General features: G+C 33.4%; 1 protein-coding gene across 21 annotated transcripts in view; it reads right to left on the bottom strand.

The window, feature by feature from the left end:
- Nucleotides 1-13,506, bottom strand: part of NRXN1 (neurexin 1) — a gene marked incomplete at both ends in the record, with an annotated part of 708,589 nt that overhangs the window by 594,696 nt on the left and 100,387 nt on the right. The gene's annotated exons all lie outside the window — the stretch shown is intronic.

Here is a 13,506-nt window from a genome sequence, read left to right as displayed (position 1 = left end):
TCACAGTAATTTGTGTAGATGTTTAAAATTTCTCACCACATTTTCAGTCAAGGTCCTTCTTGATTGGTTTAAGAAAAAAAAAAATATATATATACTGGTACAGGTTGATTCAGTGGTTGTAATAGCTAGAATGATTTTGATTTTAAATGAGAGCTGAGATAGTGAGACAAAATGAAAATAGTAAAAGACAAATTTTGACTTTGTAAAAAAACAATCTAATCTGAATTTTTTATGGAAGAATTTAAGCTTGATTTCTGTAGTTCACATAACAATAACTGCTAGAACCCTTATCCCTTAAAAAGCTTTCAGTATATGAAAGCAGTTTCCTTGCAGTCAGAAAAAGCCACTGATGTTCATGTCATAGCAAGACTGTTTATTTTAAACTAGTATTTTCACGTTGAGATAAATACCATTAAAAAAAAAAAAAAAAGAAAAAAGAAAAGAACTTAAGACAAAACAAAATTATCTGCCAAGTTATATAAACACTCTTAGTGTTAGATTTATTTTGCTATGACACTCATTAAATATAGATGATTTTGATTGATACATTATAAAAAAATTGCTTAATTGCAGAGAATATGAATTAAAGCTAATAAGATTCAATTACAGAAAACATGTTTACAGCATTTACTTGAGCTTGCTACCAGACAAGCTGTTCTACTTAACTATTCTGAAAAATGTTAAATTAAGGAAGACATTTTAACAGAACCTGTCCTGTTATGATCTCAGTTTTTTTTTTGGTGTTCCACTGCACTGAATGAACCAGAGTAGCAGTTTTGAGTACAGATAGATGAGAAAAATATATCTTTTTAATGATACAAAATATCACATGATAGAAGCCTCTGGCCAACCCTGAAAAGGGTAAGTGTTCTCTGAACTTGGCACATACAAGTTATCTCCCTCATGTTCAATGCTGCTGCAAAAACCTTTTATGAATCTGTTTTTATGGTTATCCTTTCCCTTAGTTGGATGCTCCTCTGGAGAACAGTCCTAGAAAAAAATTCAGATTGTTTAGGAAATATGTAACATTTGCTCTAGGTAACAGTAAAAACTTCTCACCGGCATCAAATATCATATCTATTTTGAAGACAGTTTGTCTACATAGCAGAGTTTTGAAGTTCATCCTCTGAAATTTAACCTATGACAATGTTTGAGTGTAAATTCACTATACCAATACATCCATTCATGGTCAGAGGTATAAATGACTATTTGGTGGTTACCGAATTAATTTGAAATTTAAATTTGTGTTGGCAGCAATTTCTTCAGAAAACATTTGGAAATACATGTGCATGTCACAATGAGCGGGGAACAATATGTAAATTAAGCTGCAGTCCATAACTTCTGAGAACCACACATATTGGGCAATGTCTGAATCAGAGAAATAAGAACAGATTTTGAGCAGAGTTAAGCTATGCCATCTGTCCTTTAAGATATTGTTCTAGCTGGTTTTCAGTTTCCAAGGAGAAGACTGGTAAGATGGATGTGAAAATATACCCTCTCATTCTCTCCATCCTTACTTCCCTATTTCTTCCTTCTTTCCTCACTTCCTTCCTTCCATCCCTCTTTCCCCCGCTTTTTTTTCTTTTTATAAGCTCCTGCAGCTCCTCACAGGTATCTGCAACTGCTCCACGCCTCATACTGATCTTTTCTAGCAGAGGGCTTGCCCAGCTCTCTTAGTACTTCTGACCATCCTCTGACTTCTAACACATACATTGAACTATTCAGAATTGACATTTTTTAAGCAAAAATTGTGATTGATTAGCACACATAATCTGCGAGTATCTGCACCTATTTGAAATGATTTGAAAAGATACAGGATATCAAACTATAGGAGTAAACAGAATGGGAGAAGGCAGTAAGGATAATTGTATCCAATTATATATCAGAAAAGGCAAAATCTTGTAACCAGAGATGAATAAAATCAGATTTCTGTCCTATGGAAAACAAACGTCACAATTTCATTTGTTTTTATCCCAAATTAAAAAAATAATGTGTTTAGATTTCATATTAAATGAAAAATAATCTCAAATTAACCCCACTGATGACAGTATGTTCACTAAGATTTACTTTAAAATAATATATTGCTCAGAATAAGAAATACACATCAAAAAATCCTATTTAATTTCAAGTTAGGTATTCAATGGTAGTCTATACAGAGTACTTATACAAACGGTAGCGTAAAGAAAAAAACACCTATTTCTGCTAATCTGATCTAAAATTCCCAGTACTTCTGGTGTGTTTAGTTTTGCTTTTCTCTAAAAAAAATTCAGTGTAACCTGATCAATAAGACTTTTGATATTTTATGAAATAAAAAGTAGCTAACCTGTTCCAAACATTATTGCCTTATCCATACTTCTAAATGCTTTTCTGGATTTTTGTCTTTAAAATCACAAAAGATTGTCAGTTGTATGAAGTATTGGATAAAAGCTTTTTTGTTTGTTTGTTTTTCCTTGAACGGCTACTTTAATATTTGGGGTTGCTGAAGGTTAAATTCTACAACTACATGACTCGGGTATAGTACACAGTAACAGTAATTTCCAAAGATGTGTTGGGCAACTGAAAAGATTGAAGCAAAGGGAAGAACCTTCCCTGTTTTAGGCATTATCTTCCAGATTTCATTGGCCAAATAATTATTGTTGAATAATTAATATTTGGAGTGAAACCAATGACAAAACAAGTGACAGTGAAGCAACTTGAGGAGCTGAGGATTAATTGAGAAATCACTTCCAAGGAGCAATCAAGTCACTAAGACAATCTTCCTACTATGTAATAACTAATCATATACTCTTTTTTTTTTTTTTTTTTTTTTTTTACTGTATATGATACAACAACAACAATTTTAATAAAGTTTTCAGATGGTCTTTGGATACATTCTAGGTAGAAATGACTTGGATTAAGAAAAAGAAAATTACTGATATTTATAGCCTACTCTTTTAAAAAGCATAAAAAAAAAAAAAAAGTAAAGATACATCAGTAAGAAAACAAACAGGTTGCTTTTGTCCTCCCATTGCCCCTCTCAAGCTGTGATGTTTTCCCAGTGGAAAATAGAGCAGATTGGCTTAGGAACTCAGAACATTAGAGAAACTAAATTTACTTTCAGCATGTGGAAGTATAACAAATGTATTTGTTTGGGCCTGCAAGATAGACTTCTTGAATAATAATACTGGCATCAACATCCTGTGAATTAAAATAAAATGGTGTTTTCCTGACTTTATTAAGAGATCTCCCTGGATTTGCTATTACCTATTCATTTGGGTTGCCTTATTCAGGCCAGTTTTACTACATAGTGATGACATTTTTTTAAGTTAGTAAAAAAAAAAAAACAAAACACTGAAGTAGCCATAGTAGCATAATCAACAAATATTTGAGGTGTATAGTCTGCTTAGGGAGAACACAAAAAAACTACACTTACCAGAACTTCTTTGTCAGAGACTGGCTGCAGAGGGTTCTAGTGAAAAAGCCTTTTTTGATGAACCATACACACTTCCTCTCATCTTGAAACAACTATCCTCTTAACAGAAAATCAGTACTGAGCTTTGTAGAGCCAAGTAAGTGCCAAGTGAGTAGCAGCTTTTACGGATTATCTCTGAACGTCTGTGTAGCTCACAGAGACACACAGTGTTGGAACCTATATGCAGGTAGCTTGTAGGACTTCAGGAAAATTTGTCACAATATAAAAACAAGAGCAAAATTATTTCTAACAAGTTCACCATTTGGCTAATTAAAGATCTATGGAACTCCTCATATCTAATTATACAAAACCAAATAACAACAACATAAACAAACACTGTTCTTTTTAAACAATGCTTTAGAGCAAAAATTGTTCAGGTTAGGATAATCTCACCGTTAATGAGCAAGTTTTATAATCTCAGTAGGACCTCTAACACAGGCCTACCTTGTCACCTGGTCCATAACATTTAAGTCATCATTCCAATACTGTAGTAGAAAACATAACACTCTTCTATATACAACTGTGACTTAATTTTCTAAAGAGTATAAACAGATTTGTCCTCGGCCGAAGTCAACAAAATGTAGGTCAGTAACTTTGTAAAAAACAAGTGTAAGATTTAAGGCAGGTGATGCTGACTACCACATAAGGTTTAATAGATGTCCTTATGATATTCAGTTTAAAACTTAAAAAGCTTGACTTATTTACAAAATCAACTTAATATCTACTTAATAGTGTCTACAGAGAACATCAACTACTGTTTTGTGAGAAAAGCTAGTTATATTATTTTATCATAGATTGGCTTAAGTTGGAATGGAACTTAAAGATCATCTAGCTCCAACCCCCCTGCCATAGGCAGTGACGCCCCCCACAAGATCAGGTTGCTCAGGGCCTCATCCAGCCTGGCTTTGAATGCCTGTAGAGATGGGGAATCCACAACTTCCCTGGGCAACCTGTACTAGTGCCTCACCACCCTCTGAATGAAAAAAAAAATTCCTCTTAACATTTAATCTAAATCCCCACTCTTTTAATTTAAAATCATTCCCTTTTGTCCTAACATTATCTGAGTAAAGAGTTCTCCATCTTTTTTATAAGACCCCTTTAAGTACAGAAATGCTGCAATGAGATTTCCCTCGAGCCTTCTCTTCTTCAGGCTACATATCCTCAACTCTTTCAGCTTTTCTTCATAGAGGTGCTCCAGCCCTCTCAGATTTGTAGCCCTCTAGACCTGCTGTAACAGATCCACATCTTTCTTGTGCTGGGGACCCCAAACCAGGACACAGAACTTCACGTGGAGCCTCACGAGGGCAGAATAGAGAAGGACAATCATCTCCCTTGGACCTGCTGGCCTCTTTTGATGCAGTCCAGGATGAACTTGGCATTTTGGGCTGCAAGCACACACTGCCTACTAATGTTGAGCTTTTCATCCACTAGAACCACCAAGTCCTTCTCTGCAAGGCTGCTCTCAATGAGTTCTTCTCCCAGTCTGAACTGATGTCTGGGATTAGACCAATCCAGGTGCACCTCCTTGCTGAACCTCATTAGCTCCTTGCTGAACCTCATTAGAGTCACATGGGCCCACTTCTCTAGCCTGCCCTAGTCTGTTGAATGGCAGGCTCTTCCTTTATATATTTGAAATCTAGAAACCTGATTTTTGTTTTTCTCCTCTAACTTGTATTTCTTTTTAGTCTGAAACTGCATTTCTTTAATACAAGATAGATGGACAAAAAGATCACTGATTGTTTTAGCTCTTGAATGGTATAAAAGGAACACAATAGCTGTGATATGGTGAAACTTGTTAATACGCGTTTACATGAAGTTCATATATTAAATGAAAGAAGCAAGGTTAAGATTTAATTAAGTCTTGTTTTTAGAATGAAGTGAATCTAATCATTGCTGTTTGTGCACTTTTTACTACATTTTTTTTTTGTGTGTGTGTGTGTTTTTTTGTTTTTTGTTTTTTTTAAATATAATTAAATGCCAACACCTAATGAATTGGTCATTATGAAGAGATAATTGACTGCTATAGCAAGTTCACGTTCCCTTAGGGAAGGGAGAGATACCATATTTTATGAAGGTTGATTGTCTCATGTTAATGGTCATCTCAATTTAACATTTCTGTAAATGGAATCTTCATTTTCCATTTGTGCAGCTTGCAGTTTTACAGTGATTTTATATCTAAAATAAATTAAAAACCAACTTTCAGTAACACAGACATATATCAAGGGAAAACTATCAAACATGAAACGTGTCTAATTGGAAAACAGAAAAAGTCTTAGTTAAACCTCTCTCTCTCTATATATATATATTACATATCTGTTGAGGTAAAGGTCAATGAAGTTGTAGTAGAAACCAAAAAAAAACCTGTAATATACTTAGAACCTCGATCTTGGCTAGAAAGAATTGGGAGTAACCCACTGATTCCAGCTGAAATCATCATTATTAAAAAAGGTACAAGTCTTGTCTTCCATTGAAGTGTTTGCATTTCCTGATAAAATTTATACTGTTCTCAGAGTATACTCAGCAACCTTTCCTTCTCTAAACAAGTTTTTTTTCCCGTTTTCTAAAGAAAAAAAGAAGCTTAGCTCATTTTTTTTAGTTCTTTCCCCCCCATACTACTTCTTACTTATTGTTAATCTTATAGAAAAAGATGAGCATTCTGACTTTGCTTTCAAGCAATATGAAGTCTCGCTCTTCTATTAACATTTGGCCTTTTCTGAATGAAGTGTATCTTCAGAGGTCAACAGAGGCCATTAATAAGTCCAAAGCCAGTCAAATGTCTTGTCACACCTTCCTGTCTGCAGAATGTAAATTAATTTACAGCATTTATTTTCTACCCTGAGGTTAAAATTACTGTCTAAGGGACAAAAAAAAGTAGAGACATTGATATCTTTGAGAGAGTATTAAAAAAATAATAATCTTTTGTCTTTTTTTTGCCATAAAAATAATTGGAAGTACCACATTTGGAAATAAGCATGAGAAATAATAATAATAATAAGCACATACACAAATATAGGGAATGTCGAGAATAAAAAACATTTTATAAACTAGTTACAATTTTTGTACTGCTAGCATTTAGGATGTTCTCTGAGCTATTCTGGGAACTGTAAAAACACAGTAGGAAGCAATTCCTACTGAAATAGACAAATAATTGGAGAGGTTAGCAAGTGTTGAACAGTTATGCAGTTTGGGAAAGCTGAGTTTCATGAGTTTATTTTGATGCACTGAGGATTCGCATCAGTAGAAACCTTTGCAATTGGAAGATTCTTGAGGTAGTAAAAATCCTTCAGGAAACAAGGCATGTTAATGTTCAAGAAGGGGCCAGTTTGTAGCCAACCACAGCAACCTTGTTGAATAATTAACTTCACTAATAAGACGAAAAACAAGCAGTTTCTATTTTTCATGCTAAAAATTAGGAGAAGAAGCTTTGCTATGCTCATTTATTTATTTATTTATTTTTGCTAACAGAGGCACAAGGATTACAATGACTTTAGCAACAGTGTTTTCCTACACGCTACTCAGAATTTCTGAAAGTTTTTGAAATCAGACATGAACAGTTTTTGTCAATAAATAATTCCAGTAGATTAATAATTTCATAGTTGATACAAATTTTCCTGATAGCCTGAAGACTATGCTGAGTATTGGCACGGTAACAGATGGATAGTTATACATTTATAAGGAAACAGAACATACAGAGTTTCTCCTCTTCTTTTTATTATTATGACTCAATACTATATCTGTCCTAGTTTTATAAATTTTTTATTTTTAATATTTCTTCTCCACTCTTATATCCCAGAGTTATGTATTGTAGGTCTTGACTAGTGCCTGACCAGAATCAATTCTATGCTTCAGAATTGTTTCTGTTGTATAAAATATTGCTTTCATCATCAAAGTGCAATTGTTTTATGAAGTGTGTTTTTTTAAAAGTTACTTCTGGAATTCATATATGCGTGATGCAAACTCATGAGTTTTCTTCAAAAGCTAAAAAACTGGAGAAATACCAGATTTTAAGTTATCAGAAAAGCCTGCATGAGAACCAGAAGAGGCTGAACATACAATAAATCTTCATAATGAGAGGGAAAACCTACACATGGGAAACAGAAATTCCAGTCTTGGAAAATGTAGCTGACAACAACACAGCCCAATTCTTTTACATTTTTTACAAACCATGGTAAGTATACATGTAGTATACATATGTATATCCCACCTGCTCCTTGAGATGAAAATAAATTACCTCATCAAAAATGGGAAGAAATTATCTGCATCAGTGATTTCTTGTACCCAAATTAGTTATGCTTTGTCCAGAAAAGTGTTTTGTTTGTTTGTTTGTTTGTTTGTTTGTTGTTTTGTTTTGCTTTGTTTTGTTTTGTTTTTTTTTAGTCTGGGCCTGCTGTTTCTGGGAACTCTGCCAGCATTCCTATATAATATTTTCCTTATCATCCTGATACAATGGCTTGTTAGTTTCTGATCACAATGTAGGTATACTAAAACAATTCTGTAAGTAGAGCCAAATGATCCTTTGCTTAAATCTTCAGAAGGTGTTTAGGAACGAACCTCTGTTTTGAAACAAGGACAACAACCTTAATCACTTTATACCATGGTTCTTAAACTTACCTTTCAATCCAGATGTCTGTTTCAGTTCTTACATTAGAGATCACTAATCATATGAGACAAGGGGCTGTGTTTTATTTTTGTATAAAGACACTTTTGTATACAGTCACCTTATTGTATAAAAAGGATAAAAAAAAATATAAATATTCTTCCTAAGATATCCTTAAATTATGGAATAAACTAGTTTAAAACAAACATGCAAAACTCTTCCAGCAAATAGAATATTCCCCAAAAGTCCACTTTTCTTTTCTGCCCATGATATCAAAGGATAATTCTGAAAAACCCATATGAGGGAAGACTAGTAACATTTTCAGTGGAAACAGTTTTTATACCTCTCTGAAAGTTTAAGAAAAAGTCAAATAGAAAGAGAGAACACATTCCTTTATACATAGTTTCAGTATCAAATCAGTCTTTCAGGATTTTGTATTCTCTTTAATAGTTCTCTTATTACTGAATTATAAGGCTATCAAGTTTTTGGACTCATAGCATTAAACAAAAGGCATACTACCTTGTCATGTAAAAGAACAGACCGTTCAAATTTTCTGTTACTGCATTTAATATTCTCTTATTCTCTTTTACTGAACTCAGAGTAACCAAAGCACAGTTAACGTCCAGAAAACAGACTTGTACTATGCAAAAGACCATACATGTGTGTCTTTTGTGGCAAGATTTCCTATTTTTCAGCACAAATACTTTAATTTCTGTTTATTGTTTTCACATTGTATTGCTTTTGTTCTCCTTTGCTCAATCAACAATACTTTACATGGTTATGACTCCTAGTACTTGACATTCTTCAGTGACCAACTTACATCACAAGTTCCATATAGAGCAATGTTTATGACTACAAGCTACACTGCTATATATATTTCCTTAGACAACACATAAACATTGAATAAATGTGGGAAATTAATCTAAGGAAATATTTCACATTTAGGAGATGACAACAGTTTTCAACAGTTCATTCCTCTGATCTGTTTTGGATGAAGACAAGCCTGCAGCAGAGGCTCAGGGCAACCCAGTACCATTCACATCCTTGGTTACCTGCTGATGTCCTTCTCTTGGCAGCCAGAGAGACTTAGCAGCCCTCTCCAGTGCAAAGCCTTTCATGGGACCCATGCTCAAAGCATGTCTACACCACAGAAAAGCTCAAAACTCACCAACTCACCACTCTTGCCAATGGGAATCTTGATTCCCCTGATATACTGTATAAATACCATAATTGAATTTACAAATAGTAAATGTGAAACTCTCGTGCACAAAGAAAAGCTGGAACCCCTATGCAAGACCTTAGAAGACACAGGATTAAAAAGAAGAAACCAGAAATAAGTTGGAAATCTCATTGACTTTTAAATATTTACCACAGAAACAGGTCTTTGAACTAAATTAGTAATACTCTTTTCACCCAATTCCATGGAAAATCATGAACAGTTAGAAAGACTGAAAGACCATATGTACCACTCTGTTGCTCATATGTAAGTACCAGGTATATGGGTATAAACCTGAGAGGCAGATGTATTCTCCTGCTAGTTAGCAATGCATTGAAATTGTTATCCTACTTCTGAACAAAATAAAAAATAAAAAATAAAAAAAAACCTTTATGCCTAAAACAAGAACGCTGTTACAGACTTTAAAGATATTACATTGGAGCCTGGTACTGTACTGCATCAGGTTACTTAAACTTTCTAGAGCGGGAAATTTCACATCTGTTCCTCTTCCATGCATTTATTTTTGGATAACTTGAGTACTCTTCCATGTCTGATCTGCCATGACTTCCATATTAGGACTGAATTCTTTTTTAGGACTTCAGCACCCCCAAACTTTAAAGAACACTTTACATCTTTTCATCTTTTCTAATCTATACCTCATTAGCTACAAATCTAAATCACAACTACATTGTAAGTGAAATTTTTTTACAGTGTTTGTTTGTTTCTTTTTTCCTGAAATGCAAATTTTACATAGAAAATATAATTTATTATCATTTCTTAGGATAGGGATGAATTTTTCAGATAGATCTGAAGCCTCTGAGATAAATTTGCAAATTCCCACTTTGAAATTATAACTTTAATACTGGCTTCACATGATTCTCATCTGTAAGAGAAACATTAATATTTGTTTCCAGTAAGTTATCAATGTTTAACAAAAACAGTTTAGAAGTCTAATGTCAACAGAATCAAGTAGTCTAGTTACTTTAACCATAATGATTTTACCAATAGTTATGGCCATCTGGGTTGGGTAATTAGTACTGCAAAAACAATGCTTCAATGTTTTGTGTACTACATACACATGAAGGCTTGCCTGAAAATAAATAAATAAATAAATAAAATAAATGCCAGGGATAAAATTAGGGAAATTTGAGAAGAAATGGTGGCCAAATTAATATTTTAGAATGCATCACAAGAGCTTCCCCAGTATTGTAAAGGTCTAAACTGAGAAGTTATTTAACTAAAATCTAGACATTATACAACTCAGACAATGAACACTTCCCTTTTACATCTGGTAAACAGCTGTACTGAAAGGTTCATATCTCCTATGTTGTTTTAGGTCTGCTCTTGCAAAAGACAGTCTGAAAAATACAGTATGTTGTCTTAAATGATTTCTATTCCCTCTTTCCCTGGAGACAGGTCATGAAAGATTTATAAAAGGCTATGAAAAAATGATGCTGAACTGACAATAACTGTCATGAAAGGGAGTACCTTTAAAGTCCACTAAATGAGACAAATATTAAGTCTAATATACAGGCTTTTCTTCAGAGCACATCTTAAGCATTAGTCAACAAAAAAAAAAATCCAAGTAATGCATTAATTTCACACAAATAAATGAAGCAAATTTTAAAAAGCATATTTACTATTTAATAGTGTATTTAGAGACTAAATGTTATCAAATTAGTTTGTTATTAAGAATACCACATTTTATAGAAACTGACTCATTTCGCAAAAAACGTCTTTATTGTAGGATTACAAATCTGAAGACAGAATACTTGACTCTACTGTCCTTCCAGTTCAATAGGGACTAGAGCATGTCATCTTAGAGAATCTTAGCTTGTTCCACCCTTTCCTTATTACTTAGAGTGACGTATGGAATGTCAGCTTCCCCTCTGGTGCTGCACTTTTCCATATACTTGTGTGCAAGAGGTAGTCATGGTGATTTCTTTCACTCCTCTATAGCTAAATCCTAGTCTGGGATACTTATGTATCCCACATATAGATCACAAAATGTTTCTTTCATGGTTGCAGTAAATTACACTTCCACCATTCTACTTTTATATGATTGCAACGATAGCTAACAGTGCTGTTTTGGATAAAGTTTGGGTTAGGTTTTAAGAAACAGCAAATGAAACCCTGAGGTTTGGTCACATAGCCCTGATTCCAAGTGACAACTGAATGGCAGTCTGAGAGACGAAATTTTAGCTACAGCTTATTTAGATCACTGTGTTAATTTTAATACACGTTAAAATGTGGGACCATATCTGAGATCAGATTCATTTCAAACCATTTCAAAGCTACCATGGAAGTTGTAAGCAAGGAAGTAAGAAGACCAAATTGTGCTGTCAGTTACATTCAGTAAATGTGCGGACATTCAAGATGTAAAGGATTTGGATTTGAATATAGTTTTATCACTTACAGCTTCTCAAAAACTTTTTAGAGAACAGATGCTCAGCCCTGCTGATACATGGCTGAAACATATGGCTGTGGATCTTCAAGTTAGGAAAGATATAAATAAAACACGCGTGACTTGAAATAATATCATACAACACTACAGATATATCTGTCTTACCAAAAGCCCAAATTAAGATGGCTAAATATTCATTAAGAAAATGAGAATATTACAATATTGTTGTGAAACAGGGAAAGAAAGGAGATAGTTCAGTATTAGGTGGGATTTCATATAAGCCTTGTCTGCCTGCAACTGCCTGAGTCTTAAAAGGCCTCAAAAAATGTAACATCTTGGATAGCAGTACATGTTTCTGAAGAACTGTCAGCAGGAACATGCTATAAAGAAAAAAAAAAAGAAAAAAAAAAGTCTGTCCTATAAAAGTGTTTGTGAATTGCTTCATCAAAATAGTAATTTAGCCCATAAACAAGAAGTGAAAAATTATCTTTTTAGATCCCAATGTATACTAAAAAAAATAAAGTAAAAGCTATGATTTCTTTACTAAGGTAGATGTTAATGCAAATAGGCTCTTAGACAGTTGAATAATGTACTTATATGTCATGGTCAATTCAAATCCTTTTTATTAGAAGTAGCTGTGCAGCTGGCTATATCATCTGTTGGTAAAGCTAACAGGAAAACTCTGCAAGTTTCCTTCAGCATCTTGGCATATGAAATAAAAAATCTATGCCACTACATTTTTTTTTTCAAATCATAGGATCATATTGTGGGGTTGAGGTTTTTGGTTATTTTGTTCTTTTTTTAAAAAAAAAAAAAAAAAAAAAAAACAGGAATTGATGAAGATATCTGCCAAGAAATCAGCATAACTATGTTCTATACAGTTAAGAACTAACATAGACCTTTCCTTGAAAGAATTTGTAATGACCTCAATGTATTTTTTGCACCACCAAAAAAAAAAAAAAAAGCATTGTATTACTTTCTATTTTTGTAGTTAGATACAAGTATAACATACAATGAATTATTTCAGGGCATAAAGATCTTGAAAAACTGACTGCTGTCTTCTTTTTGTCCTTGTATGCTTCAATTCAATTTGATTTGGAGGAAGGGCGGAAGTCTCTGCTCTGATTTTCAGTGCAACTAAGATGGGAAATAAAGAGCATACTGTTCTTGGAAAACAAGCTCGATGTAACGACATCAGCAATTACAAGCAATCAGAAGACAATAGAATATTGGTTATAGTTAGGTGGAAATTCTTGCTTGCCATAAAATGAGAGGCAGTGTCACAGAAATCTACTGCTTTTGTTACTGTGTTATACCAACAAAAACTCACTTTAATGATATTCTAAACACACCACAGCACATGCATTTATTGCTAAAAAATAATATTTATTACTCCACAAATATGACTGCTGTCTCATATGTCTCACATTTACAGACAGGAGTCAAATGGTCCACATACTTATTTCACTGTAGAAAGGAAGTCATACATCTTTCCATATTCATGAAAAGATAGATTAGAAATTTATAATGCTTATATGCTCTCAGTTATTATGAACAGTAATGAAATATAACTAAATTTATACTGATACAATTAAGAACAATATTTACTAAAAATATAAATAATATAACAAAGCAGTACAGCAAAAGTATCATAACAAAGTAAATAAACACATTCAAGGGGAAGGAAAGAATACAAGATTAGAAAGCCACATTCCTTTCCTTGAAGGCTAACTTAATCAAACAGTTTAAGAATATATTTTTCTTCCATCATTGATTTTCCCTTCATTGTCCTTTGAATGTGGATCAGTGTTAAACAGAATATAACTCTCCATTTCCTA

This window comes from Netta rufina, assembly GCF_964035555.1.
Source record: "Netta rufina genome assembly, chromosome: 3".
Taxonomy (NCBI): Eukaryota; Metazoa; Chordata; class Aves; order Anseriformes; family Anatidae; genus Netta; species Netta rufina.
This window is presented reverse-complemented; position numbering and strand designations above follow the sequence as displayed.